This window comes from Ambystoma mexicanum, chromosome 3q (assembly GCF_040938575.1).
Source record: "Ambystoma mexicanum isolate Mex_15411 chromosome 3q, UKY_AmexF1_1, whole genome shotgun sequence".
NCBI classification, from domain to species: domain Eukaryota; kingdom Metazoa; phylum Chordata; class Amphibia; order Caudata; family Ambystomatidae; genus Ambystoma; species Ambystoma mexicanum.
This window is the reverse complement of record NC_090926.1, coordinates 377,163,329-377,185,296: the sequence shown is the minus strand read 5'-3', so window position 1 is coordinate 377,185,296 and position 21,968 is coordinate 377,163,329.

Sequence of the window (21,968 nt, the reverse complement as noted above, 5' to 3'; positions counted from 1 at the left end):
TCCAATTAAGCCAGGTGTTAAGAGCCAATAACAAATTCTTTAAATTACAAATGGGGCAGGCCAAATGTGAATGACGCTGTGACATCATCACTGCCTTGTGGGCAAGTTTCTCGCAAAAGGATCTAAAAAAGGTGGCCACCCTGCCAGGGGGCGCAGATTAAATGGCTGCCTGAGCCTTCATCTCCCTCTACAGGCACGAGATTACGGCGAATTGCACCTGCTAAAGTTAAATTCATGCCATAAAAATATCACGTTATTGCTTCGGAGGATCCTGGGCACATCACAGCGAAGTGTCGAGAGAAACCGCAACCCCAAACAAGGGGAACAAGACCAGCTGAAGAACCTGTGACACGGAGCTGCGGCGTGTCTGCAATGTCGGTCGCTGGTCAGAATAGCTAGGATGGTGAAGCGTGTCTCTAGCACACACCCTGAGCCCACTGGAAGGAGTGAACACTCTGAAGACCCTCAAACCAGAGCAGGGGCATTTCGCCCTATTCAAGCAGCAAACACGGTAAGAGGCCAGCAGGGACGAGGAGAGCGGTCACCGTTTGGAAGGAGCGCAGCTCTGTGGCCCCCCCTGGGAGAGCACGCGCTGGGTCCCAGGGCTCACTGGGTGATCCCCTCGTAGGGTCCCTCCAGCTCCGGTCCACGACAACACACGGTGCTGCCCCTTTTAATAAGCAATACACCCTTCAACAGCAGCGACCCCGATGCACTGTGCTGAACTCGCGCACCGCTGACTGATAAGTGGGCCTGCTCCTCGACTCAATCCATACTCGTATGGTGAGGTGGGCCACAGAATAAGGCAGGCGCTTCGAGTGGTGCCCTTGGTGCAGCGTGAGCGGTCATCCCGCACACGTCGTAACAGTAGGAGTGCCCCACATCCACCATCCGGCCTCTCTAGCCACCCAGATACGAGGGACATCCTTACGTCGGCATCCCTTATAGAGTGACCAGCAATAGGCAGTTTCCAGCATATGCAGCAGTCTTTCACCCTCCACTTTGCTGATCGAGCAAAATGCAGTAGCGATCTGCTCCCCAGCTGGTGAGAGTCACGAGGAAAGCAACAACGCTACTGTACCCTGCGAGCTCGGCAGTGCAGGAGAACCAGCACACTTAACTGCACCCCAGGGTTATAGATTGCATGGGCTCCCTGGGCACAGGGAACCAGTAATCTCACAGCCATAGGTGGCACCAAGAAATCATAAGTGAACTCAGCCCTGACTACCAGATCTTAGCACAGCACAAGCGCTGCCTGGGACCATCACCCTGCCCCCCATTCCTGCAACCTCGACCTAAACATCCTTCATCACAAGAATAAGGGCCTAACAGGAACAGCGTGAATGAGCCCTAACACAGAACCACGAACCGTGCAAACATAAGAAGCCTAAAAGGGGGAAGATAATTTCTAAGAAGCAATGGGAGGCAACTAAAGTGTCCTGCTGGAAGGGGGATCACCAGTTAGTGGAGTTCCAAGAGCAACACTCCACACCAGATTGAGCTGCAGGACACTGTGCAATATACTCAGCGGCGAACAGGCAGCCCCCATCCCTGAGCACCACCGTCTCCAGCAAAGAAGCTAACTAAGCATCAACGGTGGTTCCCCCACTGCAACAGGTGATCCTGGATCCGCGCATCCTCAGCAGGCTGTGTACGTTCAGCCACACGCCCGAAACCATGTAACAAGAAGAAGTCCAAAGTTCCACAGAAATCCCGGGGAATGATCGCGATAGTGCCACTAAATCGGACATCCGCCTACTGCTGGTGGAAATTTGTTCCATCAAAACTAGCCTGACAGAAACAGTCACAGATCTACAGACGAGGATGGCCAAGATGGAAGACCGAAATGGAGGCCGCGGAACATAACCAACAGTCCGCTGACATAACAGCAATGACGTACGAGACTGGGTTCCAAAATTTGGAGCTAAAGGAATGCACTGTGCTTCTCAAACTCGTTGACTTGGAGAATCGGGAAAGGCGGACTAACATTTGCATCATGGGCCTTGCAGCGAAACAGGGAGAGACGCCAGCAAGCCTGGAGAAAAGAGTACAAATGCTGATAACCTCCCTCTTTGAAGCCCCCACTCTCCCCACCTTGGAGTTTGACAGGGTCCACAGAGACGGGGACCCTCCGATGGGGGCCGCGGTCTGTCCTGGTGAAGTGCCACTACTATAAACAGAGACAGGTGATACTCCAGAGAGCAAGAAACCAGGAACCTATAGACTTTGAGGGATTGAGTGTCAAACTATTTCAGGATCTCTCTGCCACCACACTAAATCTGAGGTGAGGAGGGATTGTCGCTCCCCCTAACAGCGTGGCTACAAGAACGAGGGATCCGGTATCGGTGGGGCCAACCCTTTTTGCTAAGCTTCGAGCATGATAGAGAAAGTTTCAGGATGACCTCAGAAGAGGAAGCCAATGCCTCCATAGAGATAGAGGCATGGTCGGACCACTAACTCTGCACGTTAGAAATGGATCTAGGCCCACCTCATAGCACAAAATGGAAATCGGTATGCAACGACTATCTCTGCAAAGACCCAGTGTTTAAAGATTCATTCACAGAAGTGATTAAAAACGTTTATGACTTAAATTACACTGAGGACATTACACAAAATACGATATGGGAGACGGGGAAGCCACATTACGAGGGGTCCTAATATCAGAGGGAGCGCACAGGAATAAAATCCAATTGGATAGGGAAAAAGAATTGAAAACCGAGATTGCACATCACAAGCGGAGACTTTGCGCTCAGATAGCTGGGGCAGACCTAATTTTCGTCCAAGTTAAAACGCTTCGGGAGGAGTTGAAAGATATATGGCAGAAAAGGGCTCTAACGCAACTGAGACTATTGAAAAAAAGTTTTATGAGAGAGACGATAAAGCCCACACCAGGCTGGCCAACCGCTTACGGAAACAAAGAGCAATATATAAAATTAGAAGCGAGCAAGGCCTAATCCTAACCAATCCCGAGGATATAACAAATCATTTCTTGAGATTTTACACTAGCTTATATACAGCTGAAAAAACAGGGATTTGAGTCAGAAATCAAAGAGTACTTATCGAGCCTACCCTGACCCCAAATAGCACAGGATCATTTAAACGTACTCAACGCCCCAACATCGACTGAAGAGGTTAAATATGCCATCTACCATCTTAAAGCTGGCTCAGCTCCTGGGCAGGATGGGATCACCCCGGCTTTCTACAAAGCAAACTGCAGTGCCCTTAGCCCTAACTTAACCAAACTCTTCAACTCAATATTATAGTCAGGTCAGGCCCCCCGTCATTGCTGAGTCAAGAATAATTGTGATTCCCAAAGTGGGCAATGACGCCTCTTATTGCCCGATTTCTCACATAAACGTGGACGCCAAACTCTACGCCAGTATTTTAGCCTCCCGTCTGGCTCAGGTTCTCCCCCAACAAGTCCACAATGACCACGTTGGCTACATAAAAGGCAGGCAAGGGGCAGACAATGTACGGAAAACCCTAGATCTTATGGCTCACCCTGATAAGGAGGAAGAATGCCCCATTCTGATATCCATTGATGCCGAAAAGGCATTTGACCGTGTTGAATGGCCTTTCCTGAATGCAGTAATGAGATGGGCAGGCTTGGGTGAGGTATGCGCTAGGGGGGCAAGTGCATTGTACCGCAACGCATCAGCAAAAGTCCTTGTTAATTGTATCGCCTCCGACTCCTTTGCCTTAACCCGAGGCAGGTAACAGGGCTCCCCCTCTCCCCATTATTTTATGCCCTGGTAATCGAGCCTTTTGCACAGAAAGTGCGGTCAAACTCCTAAATTCACAGCATGACAAAGGGAGGGAAAGAATATAAATTGGCGAGGTTCGCAGACGACATCCTGAGATACCTTATACGCCTGTTGGAATCTGTCCCTGCCCTCTTTAAAACCATGCAGGAGTAGGGAAAGCTATTAGGATTCTAAGCTAACAAATTGCATTACCCCTTCACCCAACCACTGCCCTTCCACCTCAGCACACAGCGAGGTGGGGCTTCCAAGTGCAAACTGAAATTACTAGATATCTAGGGGTAGACATCACGTCGACTCTAGGCAACCTGTTTCAAGCAAACCTTGTGCCCCTGTGGAATGCCATTAAGTCTGATCTGAACAGATGGTCTAAACTACCACTATACTGGGCAGCAAGGTTTACATCCATAAAAATGAACGTTCTCACCAGATTCCTCTTCCTCTTCCAGTCCCTGCCAGTCGTCATCCCAGAAATGCTTTTAGTAGAAATCAAGCAAACACTGTTAGCCTTTTTATGGGCAGACTCTAAGCCCCGAATTCCATACAAGACTCTAAAAGACAAGGGAGGCACAGGGTTCCCCGACTTCTCGGAATATTATAGAGCCGCCCAACTTAGAATTCTCTCAGACCACATCTGGGAAAACCCGGAAAGGCAGTGGGTCCCCCTGGAGAATACTCTCTTTGCCCCGGTTACATTGGGTGTGGGTTCCGTACACCTCCATACCCCGCAGGGTCCGGGTACACCCAGTTCTGATGGTGCTATGGACTATGTGGCACCCCTCACAATCCATGAAGCGAATAACGACGTGGCCCTCCCCCCTAAGCTGTATTTGGTCCCCCCAATGCACGATCACCTTAGTGAAGTCCCTCGTTTTCTAACCGTTATATGAAGAGGGATTAGTTAGAGCTGGGCAAATCTGGAAGAAGGGAACGTACCTCTCGAAAGAGGAGCTAGAACACACACTGCACGGCATCTCGATTACTCCCCACTTTATCTGCAACTAAAGAGTACCCTCCATGACCCTCAATGGGGCAATTCTTTACGTCACCCGCTTACTGCATTTGAACAAGTCCTAGCAATGTACTAAGGGGACTGATCACCGACCTATATAGTGCACTCTTAACTAGGGGCCACCTAACACGGCCCACTTCTGAAACCAAATGGGACACAGACCTTGCACTTAGCGACTCTACAAATGTATGGCAGGCCATTCATAGAGGAGTATGGGGATCATCAATCTCCATGCAATACAAAATGCATAATGTAAAATTGTTGTTGAGATGGCACTACACACCTCAGAGGCTCTCCAAAATGTACCAGGGGACCTCCCCGTATTGTTGGAGGGGATGCGGGGAAGTGTGTGATTACTGGCACCAATGGTGGAACTGTGTGCATGTCCAGACTTATTGGAGCAAATTGTTAGGGTTGATTTGAGCAGTAGATGGGATCTCCAGAACGCTCTCTCCATAATTAGTACTGTTTAGCATTAAATCAGATGGGGAAGACTCGTACACATTGCTATTACACATGCCTCGTAACCTTTTCTTGGCGGCAAAGGTATGTCTAACGATCAAGTGGCAGTGTGTGGTCTTGCCTTCAAAAAGAGAATGGATTACTCAAGCATACGCCATTTATGAGATGGAGAGTCTCACAGCTGCCCTTCAGGATTCCCAAAAGCACATTGACCTGATATGGTTCCCCTTCATAGAACACTATTCAACTTACCGAGAGTCCTTGCTAGGCGCACTTTAGCAAGTGCCAGTTCTGACCTCAGAGCTGGCGGCATCGAGTTTTTGCCACATCTGTATGCACGTCAGCCACTTCGGTTTGAACTGGGGGCCATGAGAATGTGACTGGTCCGAGACCAGGCTTTATTAGCGTGTGGTGGATACGTAGGATATGTAAGTGTTAAAAGTGGACCTTTTAGTCAATACTTCATGCTATATCAATCTTCCTCGAGATGAGTTGGGGGCAGAGGGGGAGGGAAAGAGAAGGGGTGGGGGAGTGGGAGTGGGAGGGGAAAGGTAAATGGAAGAAAAAAAGTTTTTTTGTCTTTCTTATGCCTCTTTTGTTTGACATACCATGATACTATTGTAGTGCATCCACAATGTGTGCTTGGCCCTTGTCACATTTGATGTAAAACCAATAATATATATTAAAAATAAAAGGGTTTAGAGCCCATTAAAGACACAGGGGCAAGACGTGTTTATAAATCCTTTCTATCCACTTCAATCAAGTAGAGAAAACTGCACTTAAACTTCAACAAATATGTTCCAAATGTCAAGAAAACACAGATCACTGCTGAGGAGGAGCCATGGCTTTGGGGGCACCAATTAAGTCCAGTTGCCATAAATTGCCTGTTCATTAGTCCCTCATCCTCTGCTTTATTGCTTATAGTCTTGTATAAGCACATAACAAAAACCAAGCTAGAAATACGACCCAACCATCAAGTGCCCACCATGACCATGGTATGCACCTTGTAACTTTAGGTAGTCCCTGATTACCATTTGTTTACTAAAAGATAAACTGAAACATGAGTGGGAGGGATAATATTTGCCCCTGTGTCGGTGTCGTTAATAGAATCTAAACCTCCTGTCACGTTAGTGAGGGAGGTTAGTATTGTCATACCAGAGGCATGTGCTTATGGACAGTTAAAGCACCTGTAAGTCATTACATGCACTGTGCAGGGTACATTTGTGATAGAACGTCTTGTAGGCAGATTTCTGAGGCCAATCGGTAGCCTTTATAATGCCTCCCAGCTTCCCACCCAGGAGAAAAGATTGTGATGCTATAGGACCACAGGAGGAGTGAGACTCAATCTAGTTGGTATAAGTTTGTGCATCGTCATCACCCAACACTTTGGGGTAAAAAGACAGCCCAGAGAGACAGAGATGGAGAGGCCATACTAGGCCTCATTGTGAGAGTGAAACTGGCTCCGTGTGGAGTCCCATTGAAATATAAAAGCCAGTACAAAACAGTGATTTCAACATAAGGCCTAGTGAATGACTGAGAACGAGCCTCCCTCCCTTTTGTTACAATGTACAGGCTTTCAGCCAGAAAAGAGTCAGACTTAGAATTGGAATATTGTTAACTGTGGCCTATGGATTCCAAGTACATGTGGCATTGCAGATGCTGACTTCGTGTAAATGCCCACTTTGACAGATTCAAAACTGTAACACTGCACATGGAAAGAATAAATACATTTGAAATAATGTGCATCTGGAAGCTAAAAAGGAGGAATGATGCCTTACATTGGGAAGGTAAAGTCATATGACAGACTGCATTTTCAGGAATAAAGAGACTCAATTTCAGCACATAAAGATGACAACATTTATAAGGAAAGGCCTATTTAGTTTTTTCATTAATGAACACAGATTTCTTATTTAACTGTGGCATATTTTGTGAAGAATACCAAGAGTGAACATATTTCTGTTTATACAGAATATAAAGAAAGATTATATTGTGAATAACAGGCACTGGTGCAGTATTGAAAGTTACATGTACACAGTGGGTGGATGCAATATGCTAGGCTTTCAGAATTGTGAACTGCAACTTGTCTTTCTCTCTGAGCTGAAGCTTTGACCCCAAGACCTTGGGACTGGGCCCACCAAGGAAGCAGGTCTGCTTGATAATTTAAATGCTAAAATATACAAAGAAGAAGATTGAAATTATGGGATTTACAGATAACAGGTCAGGTTTCACATAAAATGTGCATTAGCTCTAAACAAAGACCATTTGAAGCTCAGGAGGAAACGGTATTTGTATTTGTGTTTGTATTTATTGTTTTTATATAGCGCTTTAATCCAAAGCGCTAAATGGCTCGAGCAAGTGGCTGGTCACATGCTTAAGGAGCAATGTAAACTTGGAGGAGAAATGAAACTACCTCTCATAGCATGCAGTGCCATTGATGTCAACGGAAAACAGTGGCTCTTCCCAGGAAGGGCGTTCTGAAATAAAATGTCTATTTTCTGACTTGCTATACAATGTAGAGTCAAAAAATATATAGATTTATGTAGTTATCTGAAAAATGTGCGTAGTTGTCTTCTTATGAGATTTTCAGAACGCAGAAAGGTTAAACCCACTTGTCATTTTGAGACGACAAATCTTTCTCCTCCCTCAGCCTACATCATACACATCTCCCAAATGCTGGTCCTATCAGCAGCCAGTGGTCGTCTTGGTGGGAGATAAAGGCATAGTGCTAGCCAATCCTTAACGTGGGAATTATGACAATGTTGGAGTGTCATCAGCACTATAAGAGGGCATGTTTGCATCAGAACAGGGCTTTTTCACTTTATTACTGTAGATAGCCTGCTGACAGACTCTTGCAAGGAACAACTAGCCAAGAGGCCTCAGTCCTTGTATTGGAAACAGTGACAGGGAAACCTAGAAGCTAGCTGGGACCCCATCAGAGGACCAGAAGGAGTCTGGGAACAGAAGAAAATCCTTGACTGAAAGCCCTTGACCAGATCTGCACTGTCCCAGAAGAGCCCTGCTGTTTTCCCTGACCAAAGGATCCCATGTAAGTAGATGAATCCAAAAGCCATCAATTGTGTGGAGCTACCTGACTTATACCTTTCCATTAATGGGTTGGGGATGGGGGGGCGGTGAAACTGGACAGGCCCTTGGCACATTGTATAAAATCCAATTCAAATCAATTCCACTATAGAAAAATCACACTATCCATTTAAATTGTGTTGGGAAAAGCCCACCTTAACCCTTTCCATTTGGTGATGGGGGAAGCTGTGTGGATCCTTAGCGCATTGAATTGAAGTTAAATCACTTAATTCCCATACTGAAAATCACTGGATAAGTGTTATTAGAATTCAAAATGAACAAAGTTCATGCCCTGTGTGTTACAGCCGGTATAGACCCTAAAGACTTGGGTGACTGTCCTTCTGAAACCCCTGACTCCTGTCCCGAAGGTCAGTGTCCATAATCCCAAAATAAGTAATCCTAAATGCAACCTTTGAAGTTAATGTAGATGGTACAAAACAAAAGTTCCCATTTATAGCCAGTGATTCCAAAGTCAGAATTACAAAGCCTTACATCTCATTTGAATGTGTGTTAAAAAACGATTTCCCTTCAAACTCCTTTTCCCAACCGTGCTTTTTAAATACAAGTTGAAAAACTATTTCCCCATTTGAGTTCCTTTTCCCAACTGTGCCTTTGAAATGAAAGCCTAAAAACGAAATTTCCCATTGATTCCCTTGCCTCCCAAACCAGAATCCCAAAGCACTGCTTGTCCTTTGAATGTGTGTTGCAAAACGATTTTTCCATTGTATTGTGAATGTATTCTATTGCTTAAATTGAAATTAAATCTCTTGTTAATTGTGACTGTATATTTCTAAATTATACCTGTGCTGTTTTAGTAACAGAAAGTTGTGGTATTGGGTGTTGGTACAGCATTGGGGACTGACATTGGCAGCTAATCTTCTTTGTCAAACCTTAAATAAATAAATAAATATTCTTACTATACACCCGCCTGGTTCCTAGTCCCATCGTGACACAGGGTATTTGTTGGGGTGGGTGCGAGACCTCACCAAAGTGAATATGAAATAAAAAGCGCTTTGGGTGTGTGTGCCACCTGGATTGGGGAGGGGAACTCCCTGAGTTGAGTGTGATCACACAATAATCTGCGACAATTCTGGGGGCACGTGGCCGGGTTTTGGTTGAGAGTCTTCACTTGTGACAGTGCAGTAGCAGGAGACTATTCATTTGGGTGTAATTGCATTGAAGTGGGTAGAAAGTTGTGTTGCATTGTGAAGGTACAAGACACACACCAACCGTTGCCAGCCGGTAGCCCTATGCTGCACTCCTGATGGGAACTAATCCCAAATAGTAATTCCACCTCGTGAACTCAAAGGACTCCCACCTGGGAGTGTTTGATCTGCGAGAGTTGATTTAATCAAGTTGTAATTTCGAAGTAGTTGAATACACTTTACATGTCTAATGTTCAATTAATGGACAGTATACATGAGGATCTGTCAATCTCTGTGTCTATAGTCAAGAACCACAAAGCTGAGCATAAACAGATGTTAGACAGACCAAACCTTGTCAAATAAAACGTAACCAAATTTAATTTGCACGACACTGTTGCATTACAGTGTGTAATACTGATTCAACTCACAGGTTAACTCATACAAGTCAAAGAACAACTCAGAAACAAAAGATAATAATTCAATTGAGCTGAAGAGGTGCTCAAACAAACCGTAATTTATACAAAGGCATATGTAGAGTACGACACATCTAAACAAACATGGTAAAACAATTCTTGTGTAGGTAAGTTACCACATTTGTGTTTCCCTACTTCTGGGCAGTTTCATTCATTCTGCTCAGAATTTCCTAAAGACACTCCTATAGAGTAATAAGTGCCAACGCGTTTCGGATTATTCAAAATCCATCTTCAGGGCAGGACGCGTTTTAGATTCAACAATATTCAATTCGGGTTCCTACAAGGTATACGGATACACTGATTAGAACTTTATAGAGTGTGTGAGACTTGGCTAGTGATTCTCATATAGATGGAAATACACTAACCTTATTTTCTCGGTAAGCAGAGAAAGTTCATTATCACCTGCATGGTAAATGTAACATAACACGCAATTGTAAGTATCCAATCTTTAGCAAGGGTGATGCTCTGGAGTGCTACATGTGTTATTCTAGGTTACTCGCCCGGTCAAATGCCAACTCGTCTCACCGGGTACTGTGGCAGTGTCAGGCTGTGATTCCAAATGTAGGCGGCTAAAGGCATGGAGAGATAAGGAGTATATGGGTCATCTCTCATTACTTCAAGACCAACATAAATGCTATTCAGGTCTATAACTACGAGCAGATGTAGTTAATATTATACTTAAAGGTGTCTATTAGGCTAAAAGTGATGGGAATCAGAAATCTAATCCCCCAGTAACGCTAGTCACCCATGGCGTGTAATGTGTATCCCACTCTGTGAATACAATTCTGCAATTGTGCTCGTATATCATATATGAAGCAAATGCTGTTCATTGTAGTCTAGGGCGGTAGAGAAGCCTAGGCTCAATGCATCTGCATCCAGAAACTTACTTGGAGAAAACCGCATTTGAAAATCAAGAGGAGCAGCCCGTCCCCAGGACGCATTGCTTGTCCTCTCGCATTAAAGGTTGCCATAGGAGCGGTGCGCACGCGCGTCCCTGCTCAGGAAGCCATCTTTGTGTGGGACTACTTGTCCATCCTACAGCTTTCGTTTGTGGGACATGATTATTAATTCTATCGCCAATTGAACTGTATACACAGTGGGCCATGTCCTTATGATAACTGTTCACTCATGTTAGTTCACCGTCTGGCTGAGTGATAAAGCCGTAACGCTTGAGGGTTTGTTGGTTTTCATGGCCGTGCTGCACGTGCGTGTCACGGCCATGGTTACCAGAGACGCACACGGGCATGCACGCATCCTCAGGTTAGTATTGTTTGTGCAGACCCCTTTTGGAGTCTGAGATGATGAGAGAAGCATAGTTGGATTGCCAGATGTTTGGCCATGTATAAGAACTATGCGCTCGTGTTAGTTCACCGTCTGGCTGTGTGATACAGCCGTAACGCTTAAGAGTTTGGTGGTTGCCATGGCCGTGCTGCACGTGCGCGACACAGCCACGGTTACCCGAGACGCACATGGCATGCGCGCATCCTCAGGTTAGAATCGTGTGTGCAGTCCCCTTTCGGAGTCTGAGATGATGAGAGAAGCATAGTTAGATTGCCTGATATTTGGCCAATAGTGTTAAACATGAGGGGGGGGCGTGGCTACGCACATGGAGTGAGGTCGGTGTTTGCCTGAGCTCCTGCCCATGATCCTGAATCGACAGATGTTACGGTGCTTAATCGAGAGCGTACGAGGCTATAAACCTGGTCGAGTGTAGGGGAACCCATTTGCTGCACTCGACCTCATTTTCGGGAGAAATCGGAGTCTGCAAGGGGATAAACGAACCGTTGGAAGAAGCTCCCCTCCAGAGCACCCAAGATGGCGGCCTCCAGCACTGAACCTAACTGACCGCGAAACACAGAGAACCCGCGGACCGAGTTTCTGAGCGGCCCCGGCGCAGTGCCTCTGGCGCCGACGTCACGCTCCTGACACGGACGAAGCGGGGGGAAAAGATCACACACTGAGGATGGCTTGTTGTCTGGGGGGGGCCTGCGGGGCTGCGCGGCGCTAGGACCCGCAGAGCGCCATCGGAACGCCACCGCAGCCCTTCGGAGGGCACCGGAGGACTCATACAGCAGTGACCCGGGGATCGAGAGGGAGAGTCCCCTTCCACCGCCCTTCCACTGCGGAGAGAGGCTGGGTCCAGGGGAACGGAGCACGGGCTCCCTGCGAGAGACCAGAGGAGCCAGGAGAGGCCCTGCACGGCGTGACCGGGGGCCCGGCCGCAAACACTGTGGAGCATAACGACAGACTCCGCAGTTTGTAACCCGTGAGTAGCGGCCCTACATCCTCCCCCCTCCCTGCGGCGGCAAGGATAGCCACAATAGGAGAAAATATAAATGAAAATATAAATGAAAAAGCGGGAGTGGGGCTAAGAGGAAGCGCTCCTGTTCCCCTGATGTGGCGTGCAGGCGGAGGGACCAACGGCTAGATCAGGCCCTGGACTCCCTGACGGGCAGACACGCAGTTGGGGGCACACGAATAAGCGAGCTGGCGCCTTGGACGGAGGTCTGTTCTACAACCTTGGAAGAGCCCCACAAGATACAGGCGGCCTGCGGTCCCTGCTACGCCCGGCCTGGGGGTGTTCCTCCAACGCACGCACCCTTGGCCGGTGACTCTCTGGACCTGCCTGCACCAAGGAAGGGTGGTGCCGCTGAGATCAAATCTGCGCCGGGCCGCGGCCGGGGGCCCATCGCTGCCAGGGACACCCTTTGGACCGCCGCTGGCGGTAGCACTGAAAGCTGAACCCAACTTGGCACAGGTGAGGGACGCACTCGAGGAGAGGTTTTATCTCCGGCCCAACACAGCTGTCCAGCATTCACCTAGACACCCACGGAATAAGGCGGCAGGCACGCCGGCCCTGCGAGACGTGATGTCTCCATCTAAAGCTAAACTCAAAAATACAATAATGGACACTTACACAACGGTCAGATCTAAACAGCCGCTGCTGCCCGAACCCACAACTACGGGTGAGCCAGCACACACAGGTGTGGTACCTGATAACACGCAAGTCCTTCAAGCTATCGCAGAGTTCCGCACCTCCATTGAAAGCGGGTTTGATGAAATAAAAGTGGACATGCAACTCATGCGCCAAGACGCGTGCAACTTGACGGAAAGAGTAAATGTCAATGAGACCACTCTGCAGGTTAATGTTGAAAACACCGCGGATCTGGAAAAGCGAGTCCAGGAACTGGAACAAAAAGTGTCGAGACTGGAAACACGATCCAAGGATGCAGAAGGTCACGCTCGGCGCAACAACATCAGGATTCTAGGGGCTCCCGAGGATATGGAAGGCCCGAACCCTACAGAATTCATAGAAATGATGCTACAACAAGAAATTGGGGCAGGAAGGCTCTCCCAAGGGTTTTCAGTGGAACGCGCCCACAGGTCTCTTCAGAAGGGTCCGCCTCCAGGCTCATACCCGCGTCCGATTATTGCCAAAATCCTTAATTTTCGCGACAGGGAGATAATACTGAGGTATTCCAGAGAGGGGGGAGAAATAAGGAGGAAGGATTCTACAATTGTCATATACCCGGATTACACCCCTGCAGTACAATACGCCAGGAACTCATTTATACCGATTAAGGCAAGGCTGCGCAAACTTAACCTCAAATATATGTTGCTTTACCCCTCTCGCCTCAAGGTCCTCTATAAAGGGAAAGCAATTTTCTTGGAAACTCCGGCCCCGGCAAATATGTGGCTTGAACACAATAACTTAGCGGACGATGGGGAAAAGCCACCACAAGCTGAATAACAGATGTAACAAGAAGCAACAACCGCCAATATAGACCACTGATCTTGCACATGAGGCATGAATTGGTTGATCAACCGGCAACTACGACCGTAACACTCGGATAGCAATACTGGGCAGAGGAGCAGGACACCACACACGACCACGTCAATGGCAAACAGGCCAATGGCCCACCCCTACGAGACACATGCAGGTCACATTCCTGCACATTGCCCACGCCGGAAAGCCAGGAGAGGCTCAGAAAGCGTGGGAGCCCCTGAGTGCTACAGGTTCACTGTAACTGCTGGGGGCAGTTTCAGTTACACAGTCCGAACTGCTTGTTTGTCGGACTGCCAGTTCATAGAGTTGTCTGTTTAAGCTGCATTCGTTGTTGCAGCAGTTCCAGTTCAGCACCACAATCTTCATGCAGAACGAGGAATAAGGAGGGGTGGCCTAGACATTCAAGATGCAAGATGGAAGGTGAGGAGGCGGGGGGGAAACAAAGCCCCGGGAGGAAGCGCCCTAAATATGGCAATGCAACTTAGAATACTAACCTGGAATGTGAGAGGGTTGGGGTCATATCTACGCCGGAACAGGATCAGGTCCTATCTGCGCAGGAAGAAAGTAGACATCGCACTGCTCCAAGAGACTCATCTCTCGGTGGAGGACCAGGCAAAGATGAAGGAGCACTGGGGAGGACAAGGACAGGGGGCCCCATATTCCAAATTTGCTAGGGGAGTGTACACTTGGATCAACCCTGTGGTGCCCTTTCAGATGACAAGAACTGAGGTAGACCCGGAGGGGAGGTATCTGATACTGTGGGGAGTGCTGGAGCAGGTAGAGATCTGCATAGTCAACACATATTTTCCAAACCACGGCATTCCGTCTTACCTAGCTAGGCTGCAGATGAAACTGGCGGGGCACAGGGATGGCCTGTACATATGGGGTGGGGATCTTAACTGTGTGAGGGACGTGGACCTAGATAGATCTGAACCCCCGCAGAAGCAATCGGACAGGGCCTCTAGGGTGCTAAACAATCTGCTGGAACAACTAGACCTGGCAGATGTCTGGAGGGAACACCATCCCACAGACAGAGGATACTCACATTATTCCTCCCCACACAACCTCTACACGAGAATCGATTACATGTTTATAGACAAAATGCACCTGGCTCAGGTGGAATCAATACAATACTTGGGTAGATCGATTTCGGACCACTCCCCCCTGATAATGCACTGGGCTCTGAAGGGCCCTAGACCCCCTATCCCGCTATGGCGAATGCCCACAGAGGCTCTGAGGGACCCAATATTTAAGGAGGAGCTGGGAGATAAACTGGTAGAATATGTCACCAACAACAGTGGTAGTGTGAAGCGCTGGAGCACGGTATGGGAGGCCCTAAAGGTGGTAAAGAGGGGAGAGGTTATAGCCGGGACAGCGGGAGTCAGGAAAATGCTGAGGAAGGAGTTGGAGGAAAGGGAGGAAGAAATAAGGCTGGGAGAAATTAACAGCTCTGGCACTAGAGATGAGGAGGAACATTTGCAGGAGGCACGGACAAACTGTCAGCAGGCGTGGGGACGGCTAGCAAAGTTCGACTACACAGCACGCACTACCAGGGCACACATACTGGGTGACAAGCCAGGCAGGTTACTGGCTTGGCTATGTAGGCGAGAACACCCACAACACCCAGTGACTGCGATAAAAGACAAGACGGGACTAACGAGAACAACCCAGCACTCGATCAACACCACATTTGCTGACTTTTACTCTACATTATACGCACACGGCACCCAAGTCCCGCTGACAGATATAAAAGACACCCTAGAGGAGATAGGACTTCCTAAACTGGACGAGCAACAACGCGACTCACTGGAAGAGGCCCTCACCCTAGAGGGCATTTCAGTAGCAATTAGAGCCCTGTCCACATGCAAGACCCCAGGGACAGACGGGCTCCCCCGGAGTTCTACAAAGCATACGAGACAACACTGGTCCCATTACTGCATGAGGTATTTCAAGAAGCTTATGAGATAGGAACCTTACCCAAGACCATGAGGGAGACACTTATAGTCCCAATACCCAAATCACAAAGACCAACCGAAGAATGCGACTCTTATAGACCAATAGAAATGCTGAATTATGACAGTAAGATACTGACCACCATCCTGGCCAACAAATTGTCCAAAGTGACAGGCAGTCTGGTTCACGAGGACCAGAATGGCTTTGTGCCTGGCCGCAATACAACTGCCAATTTGCGACGGCTACAGCACATTATAGCACACACAGCGGGATGCCAGGAACAAATGGCAGTGATGTCATTGGACGCCATAAAGGCATTCGACTCCATCTACTGGGAGTGGTTGATAGAGGTGCTAAGGGAGTTTGGATTCGGGGAGGGATTCGTGCGCTGGGTCAAAATATTATACAATAATCCCACAGCCAGAGTAAAAACGGGCAAGTGGGTATCGGAAGCCTGGGAAATACAAAGAGGTACAGACAGGGTTGTCCCCTCTCCCCCATGATCTATATACTGGGGTTGGAGCCAATCGCAATCTATATAAGGAAGCAATTCTGGGATGCTGGAATAAGAGTGGGCGGGGGGTTTCACGTTATCTCACTATACGCGGATGATGTCCTAATTTACCTAACAGACCCAAAAAACAATGCCCCTACAATTTTGGAAGTGCAGGATAACTTTGCACGGTACTCGGGGATACACTTCAGCAGACAAAAATCCTGCATGTTCCCACTGGCAGGCTTGAGGGGGGTGGAAGTAGACAGCCTACCGCAGGTTGGGATAAGATGGCAGCAGGACATGTTTAAATACTTGGGGGTCAAGATCCGACACACACCTGAACTCACACACGAGCAGAATACACAGGCGGTATCTCAAGGGCTCCACAACTCAATGAAATTTTGGTCAAGGTTACCGCTCTCAATGATGGGAAGGGCATCGATAGCAAAAATGATTATACTACCACGTTATCTATACTTCTTCCAAACCATCTGCCACTACATCAGGCCATCCTTCTTCCGAAAGCTAGAAGCCCAGATTAGAGACTTCATATGGGGAAAAACACGCCACAAACTGACATTGAATATTTTAACACTCCCCTACGATAAGGGGGGCATACAACTCCCGGATTTTGAAAGGTACTACTTGGCGGCCCAACTCAGTCACGTCACTAAATGGCTGTCAGATGAGGTCACCAATGAAACCGGCCTACTGAGTGAGCTTGTCAAACCTATGTACCTCAAAGAGATAATATGGGCGCCCCTGGATCGTGCCGGAAGAGCTCCCTTTCTGGCCAATCTGGGTAGACTGGTATGGGAAAGAGTCAAGACCATCACACATCTGAAGAACCCCTACTCCCCTGATCTGCCAATAATGGCGGACATGAGAACGACTCCAGCCGAGGTTAACATACTTAGGCAATGGGAGGGGCTGGGTATATACGCTTGGGGAGACATGTACGAGGAGGGAGAATTTAGGGATCTGGAATCACTGCACGAGATGGAGGGTCTACCAATGGGACAGTTCCTATGGTATCAGAAACTCAGACACGAGGCTAAGGGGAGATGGGACAGCTGGCCAGAGGAACCAGCAACAACCCCCCTAGTGACAGAAATGTACAACCTGAGCGACGGGTGGAGGCCAGTGTCGAGAATCTATGCGCAGCTAAACTACAGGCCCAACCCCCGTGGAGCCACGTTAAGGACCAAATGGGAGACGGACATTGGTGAGGGGTTATCAGACAATGAGTGGGAGAGAGCACTGAAATTCCCAAAGTCAGTGTCCAGAAACGCCAGGTTCAGGCTAATCCAAGCAAACGTGCTATATAGAACGTACAAAAAGGGTAGCAAGCTTCAAACGGCAGGCAGAGGCACACTGCCCATGGTGCACTAGCGACGAAGCAGGACTGATACACATGTTTTGGGAGTGTGCAAAAGTGGGCAGTCTTTGGGCCAACGTCAAACAAGCATGCGAGAATGGTGGAGTTACCCGATATGAATGGACAATGAAGGAATGTCTGCTGGGCACATACCCCAGGCTAAGCAAAATAAAACATATTGTCCGGGTGATGGACATGGCATGCATACTAGCAAAAAGGGAGATGGCAATGTCATGGAAGTCCAAAAAAGGCCCACAATACATGAGATGGAAAAGGGAAATGAAGCGATGGACGGCTGCAGAGACAGAAGCCTAGGGATCTGGGACTGTTCGGGGTGATGGGGACACCAACGCTAAATTTGAGGCATGGAAAACCGTGGTGAGAGACATGTTCCTACCATCCGACGACATGCCCCCATGAAGCCTAGTAATGTGATGAGTGGCGCTCAGCCGCAAGAAATGCGTAGCTCACAATAAAGAAAAGGGGGTGACGAGTCACAAAGGGAAAGAAGACCAACCCCACCCGTCCCCCACCTACAGGGACATGGACAAGCCACCCACTTGACACAAGGCGATATAGACTCCATAATCGTTGAACATGAAGACAGTTTATGTTTAGTTAATGTTGTTATTTTGTCCTGTGGGATGTTTCCTTCCAGGAACTAATCGAATATGTATTAAAACTGCAGAATGGCAGAGATAATGAGCAGGAAGGGAAATTGTCAGTGATGTAATGCAAATCTTAAAATGCCAATAAAAATATTTTGAAATAAATAGTGTTAAACATGAGTATTTCTGATCGCAGACAGGTAAACCCAAATTAACAGCGGGAGGAGGGGCACCAAAACAGTTATCAACTGCGTGGTGCCCCTACCTTCCGCAAGATTTCAGATGAACAACTGGCATCACCAGGGGGTCAATGCTCAGCCATCTGCCAGCACCCCCTCTGCCCAAAGGTCACTTGAGTCATGAAATGACATTATAGTGTTCATAGTTACCACCAATATCTGTCTATCAATATCACTGGGTTTATGAGATTCACAGCAGTTTATGTACACTAAGTCCAGTTTTCATTGAGGCTCTACTGGACTCCTGGCTAGAGGGCCGTTCACATTCTCATCATTTTGTAAATTAAGCCGAAGCTTCTATCCACCTTCAAAAAAAGGACTAATTACAAAACAATGTTAAGTCTCCCGGTGCCAGGGCCGTTCACATTCTGGAGGGTCACAGCCAAGTAAGACAGTTAGGCCATTTACACATAGGTCAATCTGAGCACCTGAAATGGCAAGTACATGTTGAACTCAGTGGTCATAATGACTCTTGCTCCCATAAACCAGGTATGCAATACCAGTTACCAAAAGTTACACTGTTAAAAACACTACAAAAAGCTACAAAGAAGCATTACAAAAAGCACATTAGGTCGAATTCACAGTTCATGCCTCTTGGGTTGATACAATCCAAAAGATTGAGCCAAACGATCTCCCTCTGTAGTAGTCTTTTGTGCACATCACCCCCTCGCGGACCCACTTTCACTTGTTCCAAAATCATACATTTCAATTGGGCAATTGAATGTCTTGCTTCCAAAAAGTGCATTGACACAGGTGATCTAAGGCATTTTGTCCGAATATTGGACTTATGCTCAGTCCATCGCAATTTAGCTTTTCTCATAGTAATCCCCACATAATAAAACCCACAGGGACATTTGAGAACATAGACTACATTTGTGGAGTCACAAGTACAAGTGTGTTTGAGTGTGATGGGTTTACCTGTATGTGGGTGCGAAATTGTGTTCCCTGCTAGAATGTTGCTGCAATGTTGACAGTTATGACAGGGTTGAGTTCCCTTGTATCTTGTGGGTGTCCCCTGTGTCATGGGCAAATCTGCTCTGACTAGACTTTTCCTTAAGGCATTGCTATTTCTGTAGGCAAAAACCGGCAGTTGTTGGAAGAGTGGTTGTGTCTGGGGGTCAATTTGCAGCATAGGCCAATTTCTTTGGATAATGCTCTTCATTGTTTTGCTCTGTGCGGAGTAGGTTGTGACATACACCATAGAGTCATCTTTCTTGGTACTCTTAGATGTAAGTAAGGTATCCCTCTCGATAGTAGCCACTTTCTCCTGAATTTGGGCTGTTGTGGTCGGATTATAACCTCTTTCCCTGAATTTATGGCGTAAGGATGCTGACTGTCTCTGGTATTCTGTGCCCTCTGAAATATTCCTCCGATAACGTAGAAATTGGCTTAGAGGGACGCTGTTAATTGTCCTCCGAGGGTGGAAACTTGCTGCTAATAGGAGGCTTTTTCTGTCCGTGGCTTTGGTGAAATCCTTGTCTCCAGATTATTGCCTTTAACGTAGACTTCAACATCCAAAAAATTGATCATAACATTGCTCGTCTGAGTGGTAAATTTGATCCCCGGGTACATTGCATTCATCATGGAGAAGAATTCATTCAATTCATCATCTGGGCCTGACCAGATGCCGAACACATCATCTATATATCTTACAAATATGGTCAGATGACTTAACCACCTTGCTGATGTCAGTACGTGTTCTGTTTCCAGATGATACATATATGTGTTGGCATACGCTGGGGCCATCGCGGCCCCCATACTGGTCCCTGATACTTGTAGATAGAATTTGTCTTGGAATCGAAAAAAATTATTCATCAGCACCAACTTGAGCAATGTTAAGACAAATATCTTGTTGACTTGGCAATTGTCACTCCTAAGAAGTAGCCACTCAACAGCTTCTAGGCCAGCTTCGTGTACAATGCTGGTGTAGAGAGAGGGAACATCCATAGTGAATAGGGTATCTCTTTCATTAACAAACTCAATCTCCTTTCATTTTGTCAAGAAGTGGGTGGTTTCCTTGATGTAAATTGGGGTTTCTTGTATGAGGGGTTGTAGAATTTTGCCCAGGTATTTCGCCAATGATTCCAAGAGGCTCTCCGTTGCCGCTATGATGGGTCGCCCAGGAGGGTCTGTTAGTCTCTTATGAATCTTGGCGAGGATGTATATCACAGGGGTGATAGGGTGTGTCTTTTCCAGGAATCTACGTGTCTTCTCGGAGATCACCTCTCTTGTTTCCGTCTCATCTAGAACATACTTTATCAGGTTTCCCACCTGTTCAGTTGGATTATAATCGATCTACTGATAAGTTTCTCGATCCGCCAGTTGTCGTTCAATTTCTGCAATGTATTTAGTCTTGTCCATCAGGACAAGGGCACCTCCCTTGTCTGCTGGTTTGAAGATAATCTCGATATTATCGAGTAACCCTTTAACGGTTTGAAGTTCACTCATCGTGAAGTTCCCTCTCTCCTTGGTCCTAAAGGAAATTTTCTTGAATTGGTCCAGGACTGTTTTTTCAAAGACCGCCAGCACGTGGTTGCTGATGGGGGGATTAAAGACACTCTTAGGTGTTAGCTCGAGGAACCCTAAGGGTTGCATTGCGAAGCTGCCACACAGACCTGTACCATGGGTTCCAGGCTGGTGTATATAAAAAACAGTGTTGATTTTGTGTTGTCATTGTGAGTGGAAACTAAGTAGGAACATGGTTAAGATTTTGTCCTTGCATAGAGAGTATATCAGGTGCAGAACATATTTCAAAATAAGCACCATAGAAATCAATATGGGCAGGAAGCACCTCATATCCTAATTGTTTATTAAAGCTGAATTGAATACGTGGAACAAGAAGGTGAAAAATGGCAAGCTAGAATGATGCAGGAGGTTACCTCTGCACATTTTGATATGTATCAGGATAATGGGCCCTGAAAAACCTTTACATGACACAGACCAGCAAAGATGAGCAAATTAAAATGGCTTAGCTCACAGCATATATGTATTTATTTCCATATGATGATCATGGAAGAAAGATACCAGGATAGTGTAGCCTCTATGCAAAACTAGTCTGAGCTTTTGAATCAGGCACAGAGAAAGTTGAAACAATTAGAAGAAAAAGCAAAACAGAGCCAAAATTCAGAGTCAAAATTTGAAATTATTATTCAACAGCTAAAAGATGAGTTAGTGACACCACAGCAAGCGGATGCAGAGCGAGAGGCTCCATTTATGCACTGCAAGTGAAGCATAAAGAATGTGTTAAAAATCTGAGTGCAAGTCAACAAAAATGAAATGAGCAGGTTGTTCACAATAGATCCTTCTTAGGGGACATTTTCACAATTCAATTACAGGTTAAACAAATGAAAGCTGAGAACATTAAAGAGGTTAATTCTCAGGGGGAATTTGATCAGATGAACCAAGATCTGAACACATTGGCACAGCAGAGAGAGCAGTTGAGGGAAGAAAATAACAAATTGAGTCAAGAGAATAGTGCCCTGTTTCAGGAATTGCGTCAGTTAAGGACAGATGTGGAGAAAAGTGAGTTATGTTCTCTGGAACTGACTGACAAGAGGCTAGAAAATGCAAAAT